The sequence below is a fragment of the Fistularia commersonii genome, chromosome 7 (genome assembly GCF_037954325.1).
Source record: "Fistularia commersonii isolate RoL2024-O1a breed Wild chromosome 7, RoL_Fcom_v1.0, whole genome shotgun sequence".
Taxonomy (NCBI): Eukaryota; Metazoa; Chordata; class Actinopteri; order Syngnathiformes; family Fistulariidae; genus Fistularia; species Fistularia commersonii.
Window position 1 is genome coordinate 14767439 of NC_141290.1, and position 21636 is coordinate 14789074.

A 21636-nucleotide genomic window follows, 5' to 3' on the forward strand; every position below is an offset into this window, starting at 1 on the left:
AGGCACTTGACTGGCCGTTAGCAGAACGTTAACAGAACGGTTCAGGAAGGGAAGCATCAACCACACGGAGGATCAAGAAATACCATTTATGACACATTTACGAGCGAAGAAGAAACAGGTTCTACTGTTTGCATTGGCTCGCTCCTGGTACGCCAGTCTTCTCTCACATTTTGTCATACCCGACGGCAACGTGCTGCACGCCACGTGCGCAAAGCAGTTCCTCCTGAAACGTTGGGTCTTGTGTGTGATAGCATGCTGAGTGAGTGGTTAATTTCACAGCGCTTTGATTTGCTGCAATTATTAGAAGTCTGTAAGCTTGGATTTGAGAAACGTGACCGAATATAATGTGGCTGCATTGTATTCAGTGTTTCTTTTTCCAGTTTTCCGATTTTATTTTTTTGAAAATTGTAATTATTTTGACGCGACACTTGGTTAATTTACACACAGAATCATAAATAGACATTACAATCAGGTGTTTGTTGAATTTAAAAAAAAAAAGAAAAACTAAAACAAAAATGCAATGTGTTATAATATTATTGCAATTTCTGTATGGATATTATTGAATTGTTATTATTATTATTACTTTTAGTTTTTTTTTCCTGCACTGAGTCTACTGTTTGACTCCCCCCCCCCCCCCCCCCCCCCAAAAAAAAAAAAAAAAAAAAATAGTACTCCGGATCTCTTAATGCTTTTGAATTTATTTTGGTGCACAATCATGTAGATAAACAGCATTTTCCCCTGTAAGAGGTTTTGATTTCATCTAGTAGGAAATATATACTTTTACTCTATGGTTTTACTGTGAAAATACTGTCTCATGAGTACAAACCTGTCAATCATTGTATGTGTAATTGTCAGTAACCCGTTGTAAGGGGGGGTGGGGGGGTGTCTGGAGTGTGACGCTCCTACCGGGCTCTGTTTTGAGATCTGACGGTCTGACACGGCCATCCAGCTGTGAGCCAGCAGTCAGATGTGTCCGGTCACAGCCGGGGTGGAGGGGCAGTCGCACCCCGATCACAGCTACTCTGTCCAGGCATTGATTCCCTCTCTCTGCCCTTCATCATGTCGGCCACCTGCCTGCCGCACCCACCTGCCTCACCGCAGCCAGATCCCGGCAGTTGTCCGGTTCCGTCTTGGCTGAGCTCAGAAAGCATCGGCAGCGACGGGCGAACTGACACTTTTATGAGGTTCAAGTCACTTGATGACCCTGATGCTGCAGGCCGCTAAGGAAAAAAAAGGCAAAAATGCTTCTTCCCGACTGGACAATGCTTCCATATTTGCTCATACCAAATCCTCACACACGACACTACAGACAGCTTCAGCACCAAAGCCTGATTCACCGGACCTTTGACTGTCCTCCTACCTGTCACCCTGCCCGACTGTCCGCAATATTTAGTCTCAGCAGCGGAGACAGATTTATTGTCTTTCTGCCGTATAATCCTCCCTGCTATTTTTGTCCGAGGCACCTCACATCAGAGTGAATATTCCCCCGCAAGCTTTTATAACGCAAAACTGAAGGAGGAGAATCTGGAGCTGTTAGTCATGAAGGAGAAGGGATTCTGTGACCTAAATGCCACTGATGCAACCCAACAGTTTGCTTTTTAACTGAGCGTCAGTCTGTCCCTTTCCTTATTCCTCCGCTCTTCAACACCGCTTTCATTTAGCCCGGCGTTGAATGGGAAATACTGTCAGGAAATATTATAAGTATTATTCAAGAGATTAAGTCCCGGGAGTGCTTTGTTCCCGGCCTGGTGGAGATGATTTGGTTCCTTGGTCACTGACACTGCCAACAATTTTAGTTGTCGATGAAGCGAATGCCCATGAACCCGGGTGCACATGTAGAATAGTGCTGAAGTGCATTTTATTCTACACATTCTGTACAATCAGTATTTACAAAGAGAATAATTTTTAGTTGATCTGCTTTCGAGGGCCTTTTGGAAAGTTTGAGAAGGCGCTGATGTGTATTTATATTTTCTGTGATTTGATTAGCAGGTTAAAAATAAGATGGACTGTTTCAGTAGAGACAATTAATACACCGACATCTAATTTTAACAATATTATTATTTGCATTTTGAAAATAACGGACCTGCTGCCTGTTTGATTCCAAAGCCCAAGCTGTGAAAAACAAACCCCTATGTCTGATGCCAGAAAAAAAAAGCATTTTTCATGATGGAAATATTTTTAAATTATTTTTACCCCTTCTTTTCTTTGTATTTTCTTTATAACTAAATATTGCAAAAATGGCAATGCTGATTATTGCAAAAAAGGAAAAAAAGAAATGATTAGAAGTCCCTCTGCTTAGTAAAAAAAAAACAACTTCTTTTTAAAAACAATATAAAGTGTTTAACATTTAAAAATGTGTTTTATTGTAAAAACTTTACACGACCAAGTATATTCCCGCTACTCAAATGCTCCAATTTGGCCACAGAACTTTTTTTTTAATGGTTTTCTTATGAAATTTTAAATAGACTCCATGTGGCCATGACACTTGTAACAGTTCCGCAGGTCTTCCTGCGGCAACTTTGACCAAAAATTGTTTCACTTTATCTTATTTACATCTGAAAAAAAAAAACATCTGAGAAAAAAAAAGGAAAAAGGAAAACGAAAAAAAAAAAATCAGCCTTGCCCCTTGCCGTATGCAAATGTCTACAGGACAGATGGAAACCGTTGCGTCTCAGTACTTCACCACTGCAACAGCTACACCCAGCACACAAAGCCCCACAGAAAATGGCTCCTGTCTACGACTCTCTGTGGCGCAAAGGATCAGAGCGCCCTCTACTGCTGTGGTGGTCAAATGTAGCTCATTGCGCGGATGTTTGGAGATCCGGAGCGTGTTTGAAAGGTGCAGCGGGCCGAGCAAGGCTCGGCAAGGCTCGACCGTGTGCTGACAGAAAAGCAGCTGCTAAGATCCAGCCTGCATCCCCTGGACTGACTTTTTTGTACCACCGCAGTGACCCTGTTGACTATTTTAACCTCTATGACCCCGAAGTCTAGCCCAGAACCCCCCCCCCCCCCGGGCTCTCAATAACCAAGTTGGTCAGTGGATCTCCTCTTGTTCCTCCCCCACCCCACCCGATCCATTTAAGCCCACGATGTAGACCAGTACTGGTTCAGACCACTGTGACTAATGTGGGAGATCTTGTATTTCTGTATAAATGTATATTGACTGTAACCCTGTGAATGATGTAACAATTTCATTATTTGTAATATTGTCATTGGTTTATTTTCTAAAAATCAAAAGCTCAACATGACTCTCCTCAATAAAAAAAAAAAAACGATCTGTTATAAAACATTGTGTTTTGCGTGTTCCTTTCTTGATATGAAATAGTGAAAAACTGTGATTATTTTCAAGAGTATTATCTTTATAATTTTAAAGAAAGTTTTTATGCTTTCTTTAAATAATTTCATGCGTATGCTCTGATATGAGGCACTCTAAAGGATATAAATGAGTTCAATGGAGTATAATGCAGCCTATAAAATTCGAAAAAGTATGGGAGCAAATTGCTAGAAACCCAACATGACGTCACATTTAATCATTTAATTAATGGACATTTCTTAAATGAATCCCAGTGCAGTACATTTGTGTTTAGTTTATATTTGATTATTTTAAAATAAGTGTATTAAAAATTCACTAAAAGGAATTGCATAGATGCATTTTATTAATTGAAAAAATACTGAATCATATCAGTTTGGAACAAGTGAAAAAACATTACCACTAAATGTGGTATTGATGAAAAAACAAAAAAAACACATCAAGCATGATTTGTAAATATGAATGAGCAAAGCCTGTTCAGCAATTTTAAGTGAGCACAATACATAAAGGATATTGGTATTAAATGAAATCTGGTGCATAGCTGCACAAATTTAGTTTAGTTATTTATCATAGATAGAGGACAGTGCATGCATACCATTGTTCATAATGTTCATCTTCCTCTTTGCATTCAGTGAAAAATATCAAAAGTAAAAGCAGGTGCTTCACTTCTCATAGTGTTTCTCCCCCCAGCTGGACTGCAGCGCATTGTTCTGTGCTCTTTATGTCAAAAGTGATTTGACAGAACGGGTGTCTGTCTCCACAGCTCGGTTTCTTGAGTGGAGGTCAGACTCCCTGCACCTTGTTCTGAGATTTTTGAAACCTCATTAGTGGCCAGCGCGTGAAAGGCTGCTGACCTCGGAGTGACCTGTTGGAGAATGGCGCGTGTGTTAAAAGGTTTCCCCCTGTGTGAGAGGGGAAGCGGTTCGGGGGTGAGGAGGGGAGCGTTTTTCAGGAGTTCAGCGCTGCAGAAACCCCTTTCTGCTCCTGCTCCTTACCACCCTCTCTGTGTCGGGCCTTGCCAAGCATGGGAACCCACCACCAGGGATGGAGGGAGGGAGACCTACCAGGGTAGAAATGGAGGAGAAATAGAAGGTGTGAAGGAGATCACCGAGTACTGTGTGACTAATCACTTGTTCAACAGCTGCCAGGTGGTGGCTTTCCGCCTGATGGGAGCTGATTCAACGTAACGCAGGCAGACACAGATGCTTTGTTCCCTGCGATGATGAGGTCCTGATGTTTCCCTTTGAATTGTTTTTTGAAAAGAAATAGAAAAAAGATCGGGGTGCGCAGTATGTTTGTCATTTTTAGGATTATTCATCGGTTGATTCGGTCTACATTAACATCTCTGCTATACGAGGGTCTAGCGACCATATCATACAGGAAGGCTGCTTTCACTAAATGTGGTGTGAATTTTATCTGAATGTTCAGAAAATGAGCTGAAAGAAATTGTTGTTTCTGCGTGTGTGTGCATGCATATGTGTATTTCGAGCCTTCCTGGTCAGTGTGTCAAACTCAAGGCCTCAGTGAGTGTTGGCAAGGGAATCCTCAAAAGAATGACTTGGAAAGCACAATTCATAGGTTTTAAGGAATTATTTTTGTAATAGAAATATATGAATTGTTTTTTTTTGTTTTGTTTAATTACTTTTTAAAAACTACACATTCTTGTGATTGATTATTACAGTTTTAGAGTTAATTGTCACTTAACTATTTGGTTCCCTGCTTTCAATTTCAATTGACCACCATTATAAACGAAAATAAATAGATGCAACATGATAACGACAGTAGCTGGAAGTTGAGTGGGTTTGACACCAGCTGCCATCCCGTGTCATTAGTAGGCGGTGCTGAATCTGGGTCTGGAATTCATGGTTTCCATAGCAGAAGATTAAACGGAACGAAGCCCACCTGTAAGATCTCTGAAATGTTTCCGTATTCAGCCTTGGATTAACGGAAAGAGGGTTGCCGAGTCTTCATCGGCCTGCAGGTTCTTGGGGAGGAACAGGAAGGGATGTGTACTCTACAGGCTACCAGGTGAGGAAACTTCTATGATTGGCGAAAAATGCCACACAACATATTCCTCTAGTTTACCTGATAATACAACAATTCAGATGGATGTATGACTGACATAATCAGACAGAATTTGGGTCCCACCAGTTGCCATGGTGCAACTTCACACAGTGTTTATTTTTAAAGTTTTCATCTCTGATGGTGTTGGGAGACCGGGACCCCCTGCTTTCCGTTGAATCGGTTATGCTTATAATTAAATAATTTATTGATAGTTATTCTGGATTTTTTTTAATCAAAATATGATTTTTACACGTTGAGGCCAATCCAAATATATCTTGTTTTCTAACCTTTTTTTCGAGTTATTACTTTTATATGATTGATGATAATTTCTTGAGCCTCCAGGGTACAGATGGACAGAAAGGGGCCCACCAACCGTATAAGTTTTCTATTCTGTTAACATTTCCATCAGAGGGTGGGGTGGAGGTGACCCCACCATCCATGGCAGGGGGTTCCAGAGCAAAATATGTGACTTTTTCTTCAATAACATGTAAAAGAAAATGAAATGGCCATTTTTGGCCAATACGCACATACACACACATACACACAGTGTGAGGAGCAAGCTGGGTTAAATGGAAAACCTAAATTTCTCCTCCATGAATCTGACCTTTATTCACCCCAGTCTCTGCATTTCAACCAAAGAAGGCAAAAAGCTTTGATGGTTATGATGAAATGAAGATTTTTTTTTTGAAGAAACAAACAAAAAAAAGATATTAAATCCTCTTGCGTGGTCCCGATTTAATGTTGTTTTATGAGCAATGAAATTATACAAATAATTAAAATCATCTGCAATCCTATCCAATTTCACATAAATTAGGTTTTATGGAAGTTTATTATGAAGTTTATCTGTTGGAAAGTGATTTTCCAGTGGGTGTAATTTCCTCTTTCAGAGAAAATGAAACAAGTCTATCTCAACCCATTTAACTCATTGTTTATTACATATTATAATACCCTGACATTCTGTAGTTTGAAGTGAAATTGCATTTTTTGGGGGTAAACCAGCGGGTGTGACTGAGAAATTCTGGGAAACAGCTGCAAAGCATCTGGGGCAAAACAAGGACCGAACAAACCAAAATGATCGACTTGATGATAATAAAGCACAGCAAGTTTCCCCACTTTCTCATTAAATGTCAAATCAGACATTAGAAATGTTACTAGGCTTTTAATGAATGGTTTTGACTTTCCTGTGCAGATCTTTATTAAGGACTCCCTAATGAATCCGAAAAAAAAAAAAAAAAAAAACCACACAAGAAGACAAAGAAAGCTGTTGGGGGAGGATTAAAACTGACTGACATGAATTGTTATTGTAACAAATCCTCATCTGTTTTAATCCAGGCATTGACCCCATTTTTTTTTATTATTTTTGGAGAAATATATACATTAAAATATGCCCGCCACTACAGCAGGTTGACACAGCAGCTCAAATGTCACCTCACTGAACGTCCACAGGCCCTGACAGTCTAGATGACTGGTTGTGGGAAGGGTTCAAGGCGCATTCTCTGAAAATGGCTGCTGTGAGATGAAAAACTGTATGTGGCCTGCAAGGACATTTGGGCCGACGTGAGCGGGCGAGGAGGAGTTCACCGGCTTGTGTCGTCTCGACCAAAAAAAAAAGTCCTCCAAATGGGTCAGAACTGTCACAAGCCATTTCCATCATGTCCTGGCGAAACATGACGGAGAGTGGAACTCGGAGTGAAATAAGATGGAGTGATTCCTCTGGGCACAGAGGGAATGGATCTGCTTAACACAAAACTGTCCCTAATTGGCAAGAAGCTGAAAAGTTTGACCCCAGAGCTAGATTTTAAGAGTTACGAGACAGTGGCTAATGCGGCACAGACTTTTTTAAAAACCCGCCTTGGCTTAGATTGATGAATCCATGAATCCAGGATATCTGGATACCGTGGTTTCGGCTAAAGAGAATTACATCCTGCTGCGACCGGACCCGGGCAAGCATTAATTCGGCCCGGCAGGTACTGTAAATAAGACTGAGTGGGGGGTTGACAAAAAATAAAGCCACATTTTATACAGACTGCCGTCTCTTCAGGCTCGGCGAGGGTGCGGATCAGAAGCGATCAGACGGGGATTTCACACAAGCGATGTTTATCTAGGACAGAAGACGGTGTAAATAAGGAGAAAGTGCCAGGTTGCACCATCTGACGTTCTTCCTGGGAGTAATGAGTGGCTTTACACATAGTCAGGGAGAGGAATGGGAGTCTCTCTCTGCCCCACCCGTCCCACACTCCACTCTAACGGAGGCTCGGGCCTCCACTGTTTATTTGTCTTTCTTGCCAGTTTGTTTTGAAGTTGTTAAGAATAAAGAAAAAAAATAGAAACACAAGAGAATATCCGAAGAGGTGCACCGGACTCTTATAAAATAGTGTTTCAAGAAGGTGTTTGTTGGAGTTAAGAACATTTTTATGCTTGCGTTCATTGTTGTTGCCTTAACAACAAAAAAAAATATATATTCAGGCTGGCAGAGGTGTATCTCTCAGGTGAAGGAAAAGAAAAAAGGCAACACAAGCATCAATTTAGAGAGTTTTAAAGCTGCTCGATAATATATATTTGAACAATATATAAATCAAAAATATTTTCTTAAAACATTGATATTGAAAAATCCATGAATTATATTTGAAAGTATTTCAGGTGAGTCGTGAAGCCTTTTTATGAAAATAAAAAAAAAAAAGGATGAAAACACCCAATATAAACATATTTGGTCCAATCTGATCTGAACTACTCCAGGGCCAAAAAAGTCTGTGTACTTTAAAATCCCCGCAATACTTTATTATTGCTGTTTGAAACAGAAAATCATTACCGTATTTTCCGCACTATAAGGCGCACCTAAAAGCCTTTAATTTTCTCAAAAACCGGCAATGTGCTTTATAATCCGGTGCGGCTTATATATGGATCAATGATGAGCGGCAAGAGGACCGGAACTACAGGAAGCAGCCACCGACTCTATTTTCTCCCATTGAAAAGTAGTGCGCGGTGCATGCTGGGATACAGTGTGTGTGTGTGTGTGTGTGTGTGTGTGTGTGTGTGTGTGTGTGTGTGTGTGTGTGTGTGTGTGTGTGTAGACCCCAAAACGACTCCTTTCAAGAGGCACGCTTATGACGCAGAGTTTAAACTCAAGGCGATGCGTCAAGCAGTAGAACACGGAAATAGCGCAGCAGCGAAAGAATTCAACATTTCAAATCAATGGTGTGGAAGTGGAGGAAGCGGCAAGATGACCTGCGCCAAGTAAAGAAGACTAAACAGAGTTTCCGTGGGCACAAAGCGAGATGGCTACAGTTAAAGGACAAACTTGAACAGTGAGTTGTTGAACAGAGAGCAGCAAGTACAAGTGTCACCACAGTCACTATTCGAATGAAGGCAACAGCGCTAGCTAGCGACATGAACATCAAGTAATTTAAAGGCGATCATTCTCGGTGCTTTCGTTGAATGAAAAGCTTTGACCTGTGACAAATGGAGTTGGAAATACATTGCTTTCAACGAAGGCGGCGCAAATACCGGTAAGCTACTGGTACGTACGGTACCGTATTGTGAATGCACGAACTTGTTTTGGGAGTGAACGGAGTTCTCAGAACCTTGGTTAGTATTCTGTTAACAGTTTAACTAACTTACCTGACTGTTATGTTGACATTCCCTCTTGCGCAGCTCCATTTACTGGATGCATAACGCAACCCCAGCCACTACTGTAGCTTTTATTCTATGCCCCCTATAATGCGGTGCACCTTGAATATGATTTTTTTTCTAAAGTAGGCCATTCATTGAGGGTGTGCCTTATAATCCGGTGCGCCTTATAGTGCGGAGAATACGGTATTTTATAACCGTAACCAGCAGGCCTTACGTGATGAGAGACCCTCTCGTCGGGGTTTAATCCTGACCCCTGCAGAGAACACGTAGCAGGATCTTTAATATATTATTTCTTGTGCAAAATTGGTCTTTAGGAGTGTTTTACATTTGGTACAAAAATAATGTCAAAATGTAAAAATTCAAATGAGCATTCCTTTCATTCCACACCATTTGGCATCATGTGGATTTGTCCATATTTGTGTTAGATATATATGCATGTATATTTATGTATATATCTATATTCTGATTCTGTGTATTTTGAACTATTGCTGACTCAAAAGAAAATCTTATCTTACACAAACTCCATTTTAAGAAAGACTAGAGAGGTTATTCAGAGTGACGGACAGATTTTTGTGTTTGCATACAGTTTAAGGGGATTTAGCAACAAAAGATGTGGGAATTGTTTCCAAAATTACAAGACCGCTCAATGGCGATAAACATATCTTTCTGGCAAGATTGACTTCCTCCTGCTGCTGCAATGTGGTTCACCGACTTTTTTAATGCGTTTCCGCACGAAAAACCAAACTGGGTCCAAAAGAAGACTCCAGAGAACATAAAGCTACGAATCAACTTCTTGCTAAAATATGTAGAACTTTAAGGAAAGGAACATCATTGCCAGAACATCAGGCTTACAAACTGTGATGGCTCATAGACTGATGATGGACTGAATTCAAAATATATGTAGGAATAAGACCTCTGATTCTCTTTGTTCTGTTCTTGTGCTGCATTGTTTGGTTGAGAATTTCAATATTGGTTTTGGAGAAGTTGTTGACAATAATAAAACACTTGTTAAAGATGAAACAGAACACATTTCTACATGTGTATATTACAAAGTTAAGGGTCCTGCATTAACCTAGCACATGTTTTTGGTCTGTGGGATAGAACTGGAGATGTTGGCGAGAAATACACGCATGCACACACATAAAGAGTTAACACAAAGGCCCCACGCAGAAAGAACCCAGCCAGGTCTGAATTATCCCTAAGGTGTGAATGTTTGTGGCGCTGTGATTGACAGATGATCAGTCCAGGTTAAACCCCTCCCAATGGCTCTGTTAAGAGGATAAGCATTGAAGACAAGCAATTAATTAAGTTATTGAAAGCAGGAAATCTCTTTTGAGAGACTCCTGTCCTGCAGGTTTTCCGCTGCAGTTTAGAGTTCAATTCATACCAATTCCGAAAGTTGTTTCTCCCTGTTTTTTTTTTTTCTAAACTATATTTTTTTTTGTAGATTTCAAAAGAGAGTTCCCTTTTTTTTGGGGGGAGATCAGGTTTATTTGGTGACAAAAAACTGCGATGCACGATAGTAATGATTACAAAATGTATCATTGGAAAATAGGTCACAAGGGCTGCTCCCTTCAGTGAATCATCTGCCTCAGTCTAACCCCTTTCTCTGCATCCTCCCCACTCACCATATCATACTATATTATACGTATATATGAAAGTGACCTTCTTCCTCCCATCTCCGCCTTCGACACACCACACATTGGGAGCCTCCCCTCCCGATAGGAGGTGCGGATTCGTCCCCTTAAGTTTTACATTTGTGTCACAGTAGATGACAGACCTGGTACAGTTTTATCTTTCGAGGTGGCACCATGTACTTTGAGTTGGCGCCTAAAGAGCTAATTACACAGAAAATTATCTTAATCCCGGATGGCACTCTGTCAGAATGTAATGGCGTAAGTAACCTCAAAACCTGCAATGACACACTGACATTTTGTTACAGTGGTCTCTGCTCTGACCCGCTCCGCTGCCCGGTATGATTCTCCAGTCCCCCCACGTCCATTTAATAATCAGGCTTGGGTTGATCCTCTAACAAACAAACATCACTTCCCCCTGCAGCTGTTACAACCCTGGCGGTCACTGCATCACAAGGAGGGACATTCACAGGACATACAGGCCCCCCTCCCCGATCCAAAGACAGGCCAAAGACTTCTTAGCCAGGCGTCATGTTTTGTTAGAAAAGAAAAGAAAAACACAATTGGTGATGTGTTTTTCTTCATACAGTCATTTTAATACTTGTCTCAGCAGCAGGTTCGCAAACGCCACATCATACACCTAAAAGTATCGCACCGGAACCTTCGTTACAGAGCAAATGCACCGCCACCGAAATATCTGATATTGAGTTCCAAGGGAAGGGTGGCTGTTGTAAGTGCAATGCCTTCCCCCGGCTAAAGGAGCCACTGTATCTGAAATAATTTTAAAAAATCCAAACGGCTGCGCTCTGCACAATTCTTACATCCCCTATTGTCCTCAGTTTAGCATTCATAAATCTTTCCAACCAAATTTTGATGAATTTGTTCCACTTACAATAGAAGTCACTGAATAATTTAGAGAGAGGCATGAATTGTCATTATTATATATATAATGTATATATACTATATATTCACCCTACAATGTACCAAATCTTTGGGGAAAAAAATATTCCAAATAGTTTTCTGTAAGTAACCAAACTATCATATTGCAATTTTTCCTCTGATCTGTCATTTCCGATTCACTTCAATGCCTGATTTATATAGGCATTAACAAGATAGGAGACAAAAAGAAGATGCAAATAAAGCATTAGCTAAAAGGAGAGTAATACGTCAGGCTTATTAATTATCGAAATGTAAGACTTTTTTTTTTTTACCAGCTGTGATTTGAAATTTTGTTGTACATTTAGTGAAAGTTTTTGTTATTCTGAGCAACGCATCCAAATAACTGTAAAATGCTGTGTGGCTCCAAAGAAGTCTGCTGGCATGAGATGGATTCTTTTTTTGAGAGAGGCGGTTAAAATGCTTTTCATATCAAACTAATGCAGAAGTAAACAGTGTAAATTCTCAACAATCTACTGGTATAACATCACAACGGGCTCGTAATGAAAGTGAGTCAGAAAAGAGCTCAAGAGTCAATAAAGCTACAAAAAGAAAAGAAATAGATATTTTTGTAAATGTAATAGTGACACTTGCCTCCTGCATCCCCTCTGAAGTGAACTCATGCGTTTAATTTGGTTTACTCCCTCATCTTGTGATTTTGATTATCGCGCCGGATGGTGAGCTGGCGTTCAAATCCCAGCGCTTCCTCTATTTTTCAAGCACTGATGGCACAAGGAGTGCTCAGTGGGTACAGGAACCAGACCCCTTTAGCCTGTTTTAAAAAGTAAAACTGGGCTGAACTGATTAAAAATGCCAAACCCTCATCGTGCATTTACTTGAGAGATTGAGCTCCTTGATGGCAGGTTGACCCCTCCCCACCGTTACCGCCATGCCCCCCTATAGGATTCGTGCAGCAACGCGAGTCTGCTGTCAAGCAATGGCTGACAGAAACCCAAATTACATGCAGGGAAAGTGACACGAGGGAGCAAATTGTTAAAAAACAAATGCTTACATGATTACATGACAAGTGTGTTAGAGGGTTATGAATTGCTACAGTAGCATTATTTCAATTGAGTGTGTTGAGCCTGGTACTAAACACAGGAACTAGCAAACTTCTCAAATATGTCTTAACACTCCAAAGTGCAAAATGACCAAGGTTACAGTGGGAACGAGGGTCACCAGAAACCAACATGGCTGCAGAGAACGAACATCAAAGTGCAGGGTGAACAGTTTCACAATGATACTGAGCGACATGTGAACTCTCAGTGACTGCTTTTAGAGACCCTCCAGCTCTTTGCCTCTTAATTCTCCCCCCTCCCCACTATTAAGCTGAGCTCCATGCCTTCAGAGCAGGAGGGCACAAAACATCCAGGCCGTCGGGGCGCAAGCCTGGGAAAATGGAGCCGTCTGTTTGAGCTTCATGGCACATTGCACTGAAATGTTTCTGCAAGACGGAATTGGATGTTGTTTTTATATTTAATCTCATTAAGTTTATAAAGTATTGCGTCTTAACACAGCATGTGTGGATTTTTGATTTTTTACAAATGGTTTCAACTGTTTTAAGGATCTGCCTGAGTCCTTAAACATTTTAAAGATAGATCTTGTCCGCCATCTAGTGTCCATTCCAGAATATTGCAAAAAATTCCAAACAGAATATCACAAATATTTTCTGGTAGGGTTTTTTTTTTTCAGGTGGTTCATAGCCGTTGGCCAATGTGGAAAATGTAAAAAAGGGAAAAAAAAATATTTGCAGAAAACTATTATTTATTTCAAGAAATTCCTTTCCCCTAAGCAAATTCAAATATAAATGGATCAGAACTCATGATGAAATTGGCAACAAATTGGAAATCAAATTAATTAACTTTAATCAGAAACAGATAAATGTATTGGAACGACCTTAGAAATAATTTCTTTACAAAATAAAAATGTGTTATTGCTAGTTGTTAGTTAAAGTCGGCCTTCTGATAATATAATTTGTTTGGGTAAAATGAAAATAAAATTCAAATAAATAATTCCAGTAAAACTCATTTTAAACCAAACAAAATTTTTATATGCCTGTTCAGGCAATAAAATTTGGCATATGTATAGTCTGCGTTCTTTGTCCCTTTATTTCGAACTAAGTTCATTTGCAGTTTCACCTAATTTTCAATTATACCTACAATTTCGTTAGAACACACAGATATCCTGATTACTGCATTTAATTCTGACTGATAGATAGAATAGATAAAGGCTAAAGTAGTCCTCTAATAATAGAAAATATCATCTGATATGGTCACATAGCCACAGTTAAAGACAGAAACATATTATTTTAAGAGATGCACAGTCAGGCTAGGGGAGCGTCAGAGGAAACAAAGACAAGACATAGGTAACTGGCTAGGATGTGATTACTGATCACAACCTGCAGCTGATAATTTATGTTTTTTTCTGGCCAATGAACACACATCCTTCTATCCAGCTTGTGAAAAAGAAATCAAATCTTGGGGGGAAAAACTGTCGTGAAGGTTCACACTGAGCAAGGAAGATTGATTGTCGATAAAATAACTGGTGTCTGTGAGATGTAACTGTGTTTTAAAACTTTACCGTAGCTCTAGTTGCTTCTGTAAGATTGTATTTTAAGAAGTGAATGGCATGTAAATCTGAATGAATGGTTGAAAATGGAAGAACAGAAAACAAAGTAATTGCAAGAAACCATGGTAACCCTGTAACTTGTGATGAATCCATATCTATAGCCTCAACTAACAACTAACTTTAAACTTTGATTACTGTTACATAATTATGTAGTATGTGTTCAATCGCTGTTATTAAAACAATAAAAAATAAGGAATAAGTAATTTCACAGGATATATACTGTGCAAAATATAATACGTAACAGTTGCAACACTATAAGATCGTGCCCTTAAATTATTTATGAATATCTTTTAGATTTTAATTGATAAACAGTTCACTTATGATTGAATAAATGATCCGTGACTTAATTTTTTTATGGTCATAATTTGTATTTTGGAGCAGGTGAAAATAAGATCCCATATAATAATAAATACTTTGTCAACCCTCAAAAATATTATCAAATTTCACAGCTGCCATACTTTAGTAATTAGTGTTTTAATTCTGTTCAATTGATGCATTCTTCTGATTTAATGCAGTTAAGTTATAGTAAGATATTTCAAAGGTATGACCAAATAAATTCAGTTGAATTTTCTTACTGTTAAAATGTATTTTTATATACTTGGCTAAGGTAAATTTGATCTGTAGTCAAAGACAGAAAGGATATTCATCCGTATCTGCTCTGCATGAATCGAGATATGTATCGAATGTGACATTCATTAAAAGACCGTTGTATGCGTTGCTGGAAAACGTCGACATGTGCCGCCAAGCTGCCCTAAATCGAGGGATTTTCGAACAAAATGATTACAGGTTTTGGGTCTGGGTGTTAAAATATGGTTAACCGAAAGTAAATGTTGTGCTTTTATGTAATTATTCATACTCTTTAAGAAATATATACTCACTAATCTAAAGACGACGGGGTTTCAGCAGCCGAGGCCTTCAGGCTCTGGAATGGCGTGCCAATGGAAATTTAGGTCAACAGATGCAATGATGTCCTTTAAGTCCCGCCTTCAAACAGATCGCTGTCTACAAGTCTTTTCCTGATTTGACTTGACTTTTCAGCTTTAGTATTTGAATTGTCTTTTTAAATTTTCTATCTTAATCTGCCCCTAATCCTGCTTGCCCCCACTTACTTAGGGTCTTTTACCCAGAAATTTCCACTTTCTGAATCGAATAGTATGCTTTGGGGTAATAGAATTTGTCAGACTTGTTTTTTGCAGGTAGCGGTAATAATTAATAGAACTATTATTGTTAATAAATGTTATTTCTTTCAAGTTGCAACATTCCCAAAAAATGTCAATTGGCACACCAAGCTAAACATGGCAGACATTTTAGGCAAACTGACAGACAGATTTCATCAAATTGCAATGAGAATTAGTAGCTTTCCATTACCACCAAATGTGCTTGAATGAAAATGAGAAATAGTTCATGTTACCTGAGGAGGGCGCTGTAAAGTCACCTGATCACATTTGCTTTGGGAGCAACATCATAGTTTAACTGATGTTCTGGGCCACAAAATAATAAATGTCATCTACCAATAGTGATGTTGACGGCTTTTATTTGAACCTCATTGTAAAATGATATCCATTTATCCCTCCTGCACTGAGAAATCAAAGAGCAATCTTTAAATCCTAAAATAATGTCTTTTACTTTAAGTCACCTTTCAGTGAATTTGTCTAATTGCAACCTCCGTAGTTGCCATTAAACACCTCCGTTGACAAAATCTTGTGATTATAATCCTCACAAAGGGCAGATTTACTGTAGGACTGATGAGTTTTACTGCTGGGATTTATCAAGTCTAACTAATGGATTCATTGCAGTAATGAAACCACCTTGTTGCACATTCGTCAAATTAACTGAGGATGTGATGTTGAAACAGACACAGCACAATTAAACTGCAGGTTGTGAATATCTACTTTCATACCTATAACTTCCTGGCTGTGATTTTGCTCCTTTGCTGTTCATTTTCGATGTGTTTATTTGTTTTGTCTGTGGTTGGGGATCAATCAAAACTTTTGCCCAAAGTGTGTATGTTTTGTCGAATAAAGTAAAGGAAAAGGTGATTCCTGGTGGAAAAGATGAATAATAATAATAGCTCCTTAAATATTTGCTCCTACTGGTTCTCAGTAGGGGACCACAGTGTTCTCATCTCAGTAATGCATTTTTATTTATCAGGCTTCCAAACTGTAGCAGTGGCATCAGAATTTTATGTATTTTAATGTTTTTTGTGTTAGAATTTTCCTTAACTTATCCTTTTTTCAGAGTGTGGTTGTGACTTGATTCGTCAAGCAAGCGTTCCTCCAATCGTATGGTTGGGTGTTCAATCCCAGCTCCTCCTGTCTGTACGTCAAAGTGTCCTTGAACATGAAACTGAACACCCAAGTTGCCCCCAAAGACCTAGTAAGGGCCTCAGTGTGTGGGAATGGGTGGATGCAATCCAACAGAAAGCACTATAAAGTTGAGACCATTTGCTGTTTATGCGTTACTCCTGATTTTAACTATAAAATTTCAATTAGATTTCTTCTTCTTTTAACATAGTTGTTTAGTTTAATGAAAGATTACTTTGCAGTTGTTTGACAGGAATGGCTTCTAAAAAAACAACACAAAGTTAATTCAAATTGATATGGAATATATTTGTTTTAAATGTTGGGTTCCGATTTTGGTCTTATAGGCCATCTGATGTTCACAAGAACGTTTTAAATGACAGGGACAGGAGTTGCTTCAGATATAAGCATACTCGAATCAGGTTTTTTGCTTTCATTTCCCCATATTTTCAAATCATGTCTTCAAAAAACAAAAGATGGAAAAATGTATCTTCCCCTCCTTCTCTCAACCCTCTTCCTGGAAATGCAAAGATACATTTGGTGAGCAGAAAACACTGTTTTCTTCATATGGAAAAACAAGGAGACCCTTTACCCTGCAGTGTGTCTTTATGCAGCCTTTTCAACTTATTTTTTCATTCTCCGTTGAAAGTACAAGGAGCAGCAGGTCATTTTTGTGGTCGACTGCTTGGCTTGGAGATATTGGAGGCATTTGGTGGAGCCAAACCTCTGTCAAAACTAAACCTTAGAACTTGTTCCACAGAAAGGCAGAATTCCTTTGCAGGCCAGTAGTGATTTTGAAATGATGCTTGAATTATGCTGCACATCAAGACAGATCTTCTTCTCCTGTCGGCTTTTCTCTTCAGGGGTCGCCAGAGCATATCAACCTTCTCCATCTAACCCTATTGTCTGTATCCTCCTCTCTCACACCAACTAACGTCATATCCTCTCTCACTATGTCCATAAATCTTCTCTTTGGTCTTCCTCTAGACTTCCTACCTGGCAGAACCAATTCCAGCATCCATATACAAATATATTCACTATCCCTCCTCAGTACATGACCAACCATCTCAGTCTGGCTTCTCCGACCTTCTCTCCAAAACATCTAACATGCACTGTTCCTCTGATAGACTCATTCCTGATCCTATCCATCCTGGTCGCTCCCAAAGAGAACCCTAGCATCTTCATCTCTGCGACCTCGAGCTCTGCCTCCTGTCTTTTCGTCTTTGTAACTGTTTCTAAGCCATACTGCATCGTTTGTCTCACCACTGTCTTGTACACCTGTCTTTTCATTCTAGCTGAAAGTCTATCGCACAATACTTTTCTTCACCCATTCCAACCTGCTTGAACACGTTTCTTTACCTCTTCACACTTTTCATTGCTCTGGACTGTTGACCTTAAGTACCTGAAAACCTCCAACTTCTTGATCTCCACTCCCTGTAGCCTCACTGCTCCATCCTGGTTCCTCTCATTCACACAGATATACTCTGTCTCGCTTCGATTAACCTTCATTCATCTCCTTTCCAGAGCATACCTCCACTGCTCTAGATTTTCCCCAACCTGTTCTCTGCTCTCACTACAGATCACAATGTCATCTGCAAACATCATGGTCCATGGAGATTCTTGTCTAACCTCATCTGTCAGCCTGTCCATCACCAATGCAAACAGGAAGGAGCTCAGAGCTGAACCAAGATCCCTGATACCTGAGTCCCACCTCCACCTTAAACTTTTCTGTTACCTCTACAACACATCTCACTACTGTCTCACAGCTAGCTTACATGTCCTGTACTTCTCTGTTTTCTAAAAGCAAATACTGTATCTGCTGCATATCAAAATACATAAAGGTGTTATTTAGGATGGCTTTTTTGTTGTTGTTGTTTCAAACCTGTTTTGTTTTCCAAAAGATGGATGATTTAAGAACTTTCAGCAGGCAGTCTGAGGGCCACAATTCACAGTAAGCGCAAATACAATCAACATGAATGCTGTAAGTATGAGTTTCACAATGACAGTATTACAATGAAAATATTAAATAAAAAAATAAAAAACAATGGTAACAGTCCATTAACTACTATATCGATTCGTATGTATTTGTATATAACAACATATATAATGTCAATTAACTTTTGAATTAGACTTTTAGTAAATTGACTGACATGTTTTGAAGAGCTCCCAGGCAGATAAATGGAAAGTCATGCTGGGGAAGCTAAACCCACAGCCAGTATCCACACTGAGTATTGACGAGCTCTGTAAAATAACTTTGTATTGAAGAGCTTTGTTAAATAATGATGCACAAAACATCTGGAATTTTCTGTTTGATGAAAATTATTGGGTTAATGATACACTGAGGCATGAGGTTGAATTTTTGACGTCATATGAAATCATAAATGGAGCTGAATTACCAATACATGGCTTTTGGTTAAGACTTTTAAGATAAGGACTAAGTCTTTCAGAATTTATTGGAACAAATGTAAACATGTGCAGAATTAAAAGTTGATTGATTGATTCTTTTTCCATATGGTTATAGTGCACAGTGTTCCCAGTGGTAAATGGTTGTGGTGAGACCAGCAATGCTGTATGGCCTAAAAACAGTTCCAATGGCAAAAAGACAGGAGGCGGAGCTCAAGGTCGCAGAAGCCAGACTGAGATGGTTTGGTCATGTACAGAGGAGGGATAGTGAATAGTGAGCACTGGTAGAACATTGGTAGATGGATGCTGGAATTGGAGCTGCCAGGCAGGAGATCTCGAGGAAGACCAGAGAGAAGGTTTATGGACGTAGTGAGAGAGGATATGAAGGTAGTTGGTGTGAGAGAGGAGGATTTAGAGAACAGGGTTAGATGGAGTAGGTTGATTTGCTCTGGGGAACTCTGAAGAGAAAAGCCGAAAGGAGAAGAATAAGAAGATATAGTTTAGTTTTAAATTATTTTGTAAAGAAATAAGAATTATTATGCTAAAAATCAGCTAAAAATCTGCAAATAGTCGCTAGAAATAGCAGTTTAGTTCTTTATTTCAAGGAGGAAAAAGAGATAGGAGACTTTTATATTTGACAATCAGAAATAAAAATACATCTGAAATGAATAAACTAAAAAAATAACAATATAGCAGAACAATAGCTGAAAGTCACACCTAAAAAAAGGATGGAAAGGACATTATCGAACACCAAAACCTTGGAAACTAATTACCACCGAGATGGGAGAGAACAAGATCGAACATCCAAAATATTTGCAAACCATGAGCTGTGCCACTTTTGTCCGTAAGGGGTCACTGTCAGACAACTGGTCAGCCTGACTCATGCTGGAGAGGACAAATTCCCCCTCAAGGTCCTTCTTCTGTCTAGACAACTTGTAATTTTTTTCTATTTTGTGAGAGTAGGTTCAAAGAAAGTGAACCTTTCCACCTGAATTGTTTAAACGGACAAGTTCACTGCTTATTTTCTGTTGTTGTGACCGAGCTGATGGAATTTGTCAATGAACAAAATTGCAACTGAAATAAAGGTTCAAGGAGAAACAGGAGGCACGTGGGACATCATTCAAAAGCGGACAGTTAAATGTCAGCGACGTAATATCTTCCCCGTGGATGTAGAGACACAGAGGCGATGTTTAAGGATGCAGCGAGGTGTGTCCCAGAGTCCCTGCAGATTATTGGGACCATCTGAAATCGAAGAAAGGTCATAGCTCACATTTAATCTCCCCACTAGGGACATCAAACAAGCAGTTATCACTATAATAACTGCGAATGATTGATAGGACGGCAGTATTAACATGGCAGACACACCGTCTCATCTGCTCATGATTGACTTCATATGAGTGACATCATGTGATGATGTGCAGCCTATTATCTTCTTGAGGGCCTTGGATCTGGTTGAATTTAATATATATATATATATATCATGAACTGAAAGACTTGTAAATCTGATTTTTATTGTCATCGGCAACCACTGAAACAACTTTGCTACGCTGGCATGATGAATATGGTGGTGCATTGTAGTGAAAATGTCCATAAAAAATCATATATATAGATGATCATCGTGATTATATTCTGCATTATTTTCAGTACTGATTATATATTATACTGATATTAACTATCATTTGAATAATATATGTTAAGTATTCCTCTCTTCATGCTAATCTACTAATTGTCATGACACAAATACTGTGTTATTTGCAGTTCAACAAAATGTCACAACCTCCGGGTTAAAAGTGAACTATGTTCAGAGGAAAAGGTCATTGTTTTTAATTGTGATTTTATTAGCTTTATGCCATAAAATGGACTCAGTCAATGTTTAAATCATCCTTTTTGAAAAATGTCTGCCATCTGGCTTTGTTTATGCTGCTGCACAGTTTGGTCAGAAGCCTGACCCATAATGGATTTTCTGAGCCAAGACTGTTCCTGGAGCAAAAACAACACTGTAATCTGATGTACAGTCAGCAAAACGTATTAAAAGTGTCAAAAGTACAAGCATTCATTATGCGAAATGGTTTGTGTTTTGTTGATTTTTATACACAGTATATATGTATTTCTGACATCTTTGAGCAGCAATAAAATATTTTCACAGCAGAGGCAATATGAAGACAAGAGTTCAATAATCTTTAAAAAAAAAAACATAATGACTGAATGTCAATAAGGCTTTGATGGACAGTGTATTTTACCTGGAAATTATTTTATACAAGATACTTAAAACCCACAGATTAGATCTGCCCAAGGTTTCTGCCTAGTAAAGGACAGTTTTTCCTAGTTTTTCCTAGCTGTTGGGTTTCTGTAAATCATTTTAAGGAGTGTGGTCCATACCTGCTCTACATGGAGTGTCATGAGACAATTCTGTCATTATTTGGCACCATATGAATAAAATCTGATTTGACTTGACTGGATGCTTTGAATGTGTTATTTGTATTTTCTATGCTGTTGCGCTCAAAATCTCCCTGCTGGTGCTTTTGATAAAACGTCACGTGTGATATTTTATCAAGGCTTTTCTCCCCAGAACTGCTTTTCTGTGGAGCTGAAATAAACAAGTGGAGTCCATCTATCACCCTCTGTGGTTCCCAGAGACAGGAGGGTGGAGGGTGAGTGGAGAGGAGGATGATGGATGGAACGGCTTTGACTCACACAGGCACAGGGTTTCACGGGTGCATCCCCAACACCC

General features: G+C 39.2%; 1 protein-coding gene across 1 annotated transcript in view; it reads left to right on the plus strand.

Annotated features, from left to right (window-relative positions):
• The first annotated feature begins 8529 nt into the window (after positions 1-8529).
• Positions 8530-21636, plus strand: part of lrrc38b (leucine rich repeat containing 38b) — a 51817-nt gene continuing 38710 nt past the window's right edge. The window contains exon 1 of the transcript XR_015106410.1: positions 8530-8880. The gene's annotated coding sequence lies outside the window, so the exon portion shown is untranslated. The remainder of the gene's footprint in view (positions 8881-21636) is intronic.